Source organism: Nanorana parkeri, unplaced genomic scaffold (genome assembly GCF_000935625.1).
Source record: "Nanorana parkeri isolate BGI_ZX_2015 unplaced genomic scaffold, ASM93562v1 scaffold42, whole genome shotgun sequence".
NCBI lineage: Eukaryota > Metazoa > Chordata > Amphibia > Anura > Dicroglossidae > Nanorana > Nanorana parkeri.
The window spans coordinates 2,004,702-2,011,961 of NW_017306310.1; the positions used below are offsets into that span (position 1 = coordinate 2,004,702).

At 38.3% G+C, this 7,260-nt stretch overlaps 1 long non-coding RNA gene across 1 annotated transcript in view; it reads left to right on the forward strand.

Moving 5' to 3' along the window:
• Positions 1 to 353: 353 nt before the first annotated feature.
• The window catches only part of LOC108799800, a 10,665-nt gene continuing 3,758 nt past the window's right edge, over positions 354 to 7,260 (forward strand). The window contains exons 1-2 of the long non-coding RNA XR_001942049.1: positions 354 to 535; positions 6,941 to 7,010. This is a non-coding gene — a long non-coding RNA (uncharacterized LOC108799800). The remainder of the gene's footprint in view (positions 536 to 6,940; positions 7,011 to 7,260) is intronic.

Consider the following 7,260-nt stretch of genomic DNA (forward strand, 5'->3'; position numbering starts at 1 on the left):
CGGTCAATCAATGCAGTATGAACTTTATTGCTGCACATTCCATAAAGTGCTAGATCTTTGGGTAAAAGAGCGGGAAGTTGGGGAAATTTAAATATCTTTGTTCCCATTGGGTGGCCATAATAATGTCACACTTCCATCAAGCCTATTATTATTAGTGATAGGAGGCAGAGAGCTCACTGGCTCTCATCATCTGTGTGCAGCAGCGTATGGCCTGCTTTCTCCTGTAGGGAAGAGCCACCCAGGTACCTATAGGCATCTATGATGAGCAGATCCCTCTGACCACCAGGGCCTACTTACTTTTAATGGATCTTTTTTTTCTTCTTCTCCTGGCAGATACTGGCTTTGGCGAAGTGGTGGCATTCAGGCTGGCAGCAAGTTGGGGAGTTTGTTTCTATCTTTGGTTATCTAGCTGTATGAGTGTAAATCAGCCGTCATAAAGCTAGATAACCGAAAGTAGGAATAACTTCCGTGACGTCATAGAGGAGAAGAACATACCATGCATGATGACTTTACATTCTACTCTGACGTAACAAAGGTAAGCCCATTCTTTCTAAGTAGGACCCATTTATCCTGTTATAGCACACACGTTATCTCTTTTTTACTCGGTTTATTAGTTTAATGATGTACCACAGCATACAGTGTTTGCTGTAAAGAGTATGTATATATATATATAGATAGATATCTATATATATCTATATATAGATATCTATCTATATATGTCTATATATAGATATCTATCTATATATGTCTATCTATCTATCTATCTATCTATCTATCTATCTATCTATCTATCTATCTATCTATCTATCTGTGTCCTGAAGTCTTCCACCCATCTCCAGGACTTCCTAATTTGTTCATTTCAGTGGACCATGTCAGCTTTGTTTGCTCCTACTCGGAAGGGAAAGGGATCTCCATGAAGAGTGAAGTGAAGCAGAAATGAATAAAGATGGAGCGGTGTATATTAACATTTCTGGGGGGTAGCCTCGCATTTTTAGGCGTTTTTCTACATTCACACAATAATGATTAGGCCTTTTTCCAAGTTGCCTTATCACATATTTTCCTATCACAATGCATTCGACAACTGGGAGGGTATGGGCTTGCCATCTCAAGATCTTGCAAATAAATATGAGAAAGTATTTGTGAAATCTGCATGCAGTTTCCATGGCAACACCAAATACAGCGCGCCCATGCTTTCTTCTGCCACATTTAGCTGCTATTTGTAGTCAAAGTGCGCTTTGTCTGATCATCAGGGAAATAGAGAGGAAGCTGTGCGGGCTTCATGGCTACACCCAAAGCCTTCTTCTATCAGAATGCATCCGAAACGTTTCTGCCTCCATGCCATGGGACGAACACCATTCCGATTTTATTACTTCACAACTTTGCTACTAGATGAGATGGTGGTCTGGAGTTGATGTATGCATGGTGCTCATAATGTTACAGATCTATAGAAAACTGAGTTGATGTATGCATGGTGCTCATAATGTTACAGATGTATAGAAAACAGAACTGATGCATGCATGGTGCTCATAATGTTACAGATGTATAGAAAACAGAGCTGATGCATGCATGGTGCTCATAATGTTACAGATGTATAGAAAACAGAGCTGATGCATGCATGGTGCTCATAATGTTACAGATGTATAGAAAACAGAGCTGATGCATGCATGCATGGTGCTCATAATGTTACAGATGTATAGAAAACAGAGCTGATGCATGCATGCATGGTGCTCATAATGTTACAGATGTATAGAAAACAGAGCTGATGCATGCATGGTGCTCATAATGTTACAGATGTATAGAAAACAGAGCTGATGCATGGTATTCAGAAGAGGGCGAGATAGACCATAGATGTATGGTACGCCTAAGAGGGCAAACATGCCACAGTTGTATAGACACAGAGCTAATGTACGTGTGCATGGTATTCTTAAGAGAGGAAATATGCTAAAGCTATAGGAAACACATCTGAAATATATGGCACTTCTAAGACAGATAACATCCCATAGATGTATAAGACACAGGGCTGTAGTGTATGGTATTCCTAAGAGAGGACATATGCTAGAGCTATATAGGAAAGAGATCTGAAATATATGGCACTTCTAAGATATATAACATTCCATAGATGTATAAGACACAGGGCTGTATGTGTGTATGGTATTCGTAAGAGAGGAAATATGCTAGAGCTAGAGGAAACAGATCCGATGTATATGGCACTACTAAGATGGATAATATTCTATAGATGTATAAGACACAGGGCTGATGTGTGTGGTGCTCATCTACCAAGGGAAATATGCTATAGTTTTATAAACCACAGTGCTGATGTATACATGGCACTTAATCGAGGAGAAATATGCAACAGATGTATAGAGCACAACACATGGATTTCATAAGAGGGGAAGTATGCTATAGGTATGTAGAAAACAAAGGTGATGCATGCATGATACTTAAAATCAGGGGAATATGCTACAGATAGGACACATGGAGCTGATGTATCCATGACACTCATAGGAGCGGATATAAGATGCTAACGATGTTTTAGGACACCGAACTAATGTATTCATGGGACTCATAAATGCTATAGAACACAGAGGCGATGTATGAATGCCACTTATAAGAAAGGAAATATGCTATACTTGTATAGGACGCAGAGCTAATGCATGCATGGCCTTCGTAAGAGAGTCAATGTGCTATAGATGTACAGGACACAAAACTGATGTATTATAGCACTCATAAGAGGGCGAAAAGAACATAGATGTATGGAAATCAGAGCTGATGTATGATGGTATTCATAAGAGGGAGAATATGTTAAATGGTAGATGTGTAGAAAATAGCTGTAGCAGCCTGCATGCACTTCATGTTTATTTGCTAATGGGAACCTCTATGTTGTGTGTGTGTTTATATGTGTATGTGTGTGTGTATATATATCCACATATATATATATATATGTATCGCCCACTAAAATTGTAATGTTATCTATATGCGGAGACACATTATACACGACGTGCACTCTTCTCTGGATCCCTTTTATATACATTTAGCTATGATTGTGATGTGCTGGTCTGAGCTATTACATCTCCAATCAGAGAAATAAATAATTCGGTCTATCAGAATTACAACATCCTAACAAAACTAAATGAAATAGTAACTTGTGCTCACCAGATCCCATAATTCCGCCGCAGCTATTGTAGACTGCCAAGGCTCAGCCGAATGATGTGCATTAAGATTAGGCATTCGTATGGTAACTGGCAACATTTAAACCTTTTTTTTTTTTTTTTACATTTTGTCCTGCAATTGCGTTTTGCTTTGGGTCAGGGTTACATTCAATCCCCGTCTATCTCAGCTCCTCGGAGGTTGGGAGGCAGGCGGAGAGTAGCGAAGTGGTGGGAGGGCTGTGGGAGGAGCCTCCTGCTTTCTTTCTGCAGGCAGTGCGCAACTGTTTAGAGGTAGACTAGAATAATGTAACGGGGTTTAAAATACAATCATTACTACTCTCGGCAGCTATGCCTCGCAGTGGAGATAAGCACATTATTGTTACAGTAGGTAAGTCGTTCAGAGAGTCTCATCTTTGTCCAGAGCCCGCGGAGCTCTGCTTGCCACTAGAAATTCTCTAGCAAAGGACAGACTGCAGATTGCTCAGGGGAGCCTCCCAGGTAATGGCTGGGCGTTGCAGAGCATGAGTGATTAGAATTAAACCACATTTACAAGCGTTACTAATCCAACGCTGGAGCAATAATCCTGTGATTTGCTGCGACCTACATGCAAGGCACAAATTAAAGGTGCAGCACAATTTTTTTTGTCATGGTTTTCAACTGTGAACAAGGCAAGGCTTAACTTTTAACTGTCTGGAAGCTCTTGAGTGAAACAGATCACAAATCCAATTGGTCTGAATCCATTCTCTGGTTGGTTTATGGATCATCAGCAGCATCTGTACTATGTTATTAGGAAGATTGCTTTGCAGAATTGGAGGGGCATGGAGTCCTGGTACTTGATTGCCTGATTGTGGGGCTTTGTTTGCTAAATTTGTTTTGGCTTCAGTAGATACATGAAGCTGAAGTCTTGGGTCAGTGGACTACATCATTCAGGGCCTGTTGAGCTCTATAGAGATGGCCTGTGTTCTATAACCTTAGTCATTCTAAAGGGGAGCTTTAAGTGGGATAGACTCATTCACTTCCAAGCTGCTCTCAGCAATTGAAACTGTGGACTTGAAAAGAGGGCAATTTCTTAAATGCTGGGGCCTTGGCACAGGCTAATTGGTTTTGGTTCAAGGGGAAAGATGATTTGTGAAAATCCCAAATAGGGCTTTCCCACGCCATAATACCTCTCTAGCTATAATTAGTGAAAATGAAATTACACACAAGGGGGCTTAAGTGTAACCAAATTAGGTATCACGTAAAAGCCACCGTCAGTAAATATTAATACTTATTGGTATATGTGTGTGTATTTTCATTTACACACACACACACACACACACACACACACACACACACACACACACACACACACTTTATTCTATTAAATTGTGTCTATATTTACACATACCATAGCTGTCCACAAAAACATGCTATTTCAGTGCTATTGATTATTGCCAAACCATTTTTAGCTGCAACATTTTTGCAAAACACTAATGTTGCCCAAAAATCTATCTAATGAGCGGAATCTTTTTGTTGTTGTTGTTGTTTTACTTTGACTGAATGAAGTAATTCTTTCTATTATGAGTTAATTGAAAGATAGTTCTCTCTCCATACGCACTTACATTTCCCCTACCTTTGTTTCCATGTAATTTAGCACCATCTCAAATGCATATGTACAATATACTGCAGAAGATGTCTTTGGGGTTACATTTACTAAAGGTGTAGAAACTGTTCACTTATCAAAGTGAATGTTTATCTTAAAAAGTGAATTCTTACTGAGCCCATTAAAAGGAGAAGTTGTTCACTTTGAATACCCAACCACATACAACAAAAATAAAAAGAACAGGATTTTGTTGCTTGATTTTCATCTTGCTTGATTGGATGATTGAAGTGAACACAGTTTCATGTTGTGAGTGAAGGTTCTCATTCATTCAGGTCATGGTATATCTGTAAAAAATAAGTCAAGGCCTTGACTTGACTTACTTTTTACAGATACAGCTTCCTGTTATTTGCTAAGGCTAGTATGCATTCACTTTTGCAAAGCAAACATTCACTTTCCTAAGTAAGCGGTCATACCCCTTAAGTACATTAACTCCTTTGTGTTTATGGAACAATTCCTTGTTTAAAACTCAGTACAGCTGAAGAATTGGCTACACATCTGGACAGAATTGTCTTATGCCTATACCTAACTGTGGCTCTGCCTTTAAAACAGGATGGTATTACTGATATTTATGAGGGTGCCAAGGAAGTCTGTGTTCCTGAGAGGTTTTCTTTAAGATGTGTTACAACACCTTGGTTTAACAGATTGTCTAAAACTGTTAGAGGTCTCCAAATTTAGCAGTCCTGTTTAACTGTTACAGCCACACCTGCAGAATAGAAAGTCATGATGGAAGCAGATTCTCTGCCAGAGCTGCAGGTGACAAATTTGAAGACAGGTATTTAAGAACTCTTCTCACCTTTCATTCTGTTAACACACTGGGAGGAATGTGAGTTGACACTTTCTTTTCCTCCTCTTAATAGAGAAACGAAGAACAATCATTAGTAAGTGAATTAAAGTGGTCCTGTTCTTGTTTATGGATGGCCAGATTCTTGCAGACTCTAGTCATTTGACTTAAAAAGCAATGGTGTAAAGTAAACCATAGCAACTAGTCAGAACGCAGCTTAAAATGAGCAGTCTAGTGTGAGCTGAATTCTGTTGGTTGCTATTGATTATTTGTTACCAGTAATATTTGCTACTTATTAATTCTTAGCCTTTCCTAGATTGATAGGAAAGGCTAAAAATTATGGGAGCTATAGTTCAGTTATAGCTCCCACCAATGAAAGATCAGTCTCCAACTAAATCTTGATGGGGCAAATTAAAACCAACTTGAAGGATCAAAAGCCCAATATTTTTAGGACACAGTTTGATTTCTTCATAACTCAAAATCAGCATGTTTTGTTATGTGCATGTATGTTGTGCATGCATTTCCCAGAAATATATCATACAAATGCATTACTTCAGTAATTCCAGGGTATGTTTTTTTACTTTGTTATTTAAACATACAAGGGATAAGCATAGTCATTGTAAAATAAGAGGTTTATGTTATTTCTAAATTACATTTACAAAAATATATAAAGATCCTAAGTAGAATTAGAAGACACTATGGATTTTGGGGGGGGTTATTTTATGACCGATTTAACTTGTAGATTAGCTTTAATGACCTGAGCTTGCTTCAAACACTCAGTCAAGCTAATGGAGATTCTTGATTTTGTATTGTTCCTTAACCCACTTGAGAAAAACATGGCTTGCTCACCTGAGGTAAGACATGTTTATGAATAAGTGCACCTTTGTTGCTGGCGGTTTTTGAAGAAACAATAATATATTTTTTTTAATACTGCTTATGTGACTATTGGGCAGGACAATAACAGTAGGTTTAATATGTCAAACATGCCTCAAAGGAGTATCTGCATGAGTGTTACATGTGTCAGATCCAGGCTGTTTCTAATGTACCTTTATTCCTGAGTGGTAGTTGTATTGCATTACCAGCTGTCCTGTAGAGGTCCGTGTGTGGAAATATAGGTAGAAAGTGTACACAAATATTTTACATATCTTCCTTAAAATACCATTTTCCAATAAATTTGTTGTTAGAAACTATGGTTAAACCTGCTCTGTTTTTATTCCCACCCATGGTCAAAGTGGGTAGATATATTTTGTACCTGTATAAAGCAAATGTATTTCCCTGTTCTACAACTCTGTGACATACTGTTCTTGACCCTGCACATAGATAAAAATGTACACCATATAAGAAACGCTATTTGTCTTTTATTTTTAGAGCATCCTCCAGCATCAAGCAGAGCTAAACTCAGTCACTGATCCTTGGAGTTGGGAATAAATGAACACAGGTATGTATAACAAGAGAAGAAGAAAGGCTTAAGTCACTTATATCTGTATACGGAAATAAAAAAAAACACTTTTAGTAATAAATAATCTCTATTTCCCTTGACTGATTGCTAGTAGAAAACACGTAACCATAATTCAATGGCGTGCAAGGAATAAAGTGCTAATTCTGTGGTGCAGTAATCCATAGCAGCCATTTAGAATTCACTCTGCTGAAGCCACACCTTTGGAAGATTAATTTTGAGTAATGGCCAT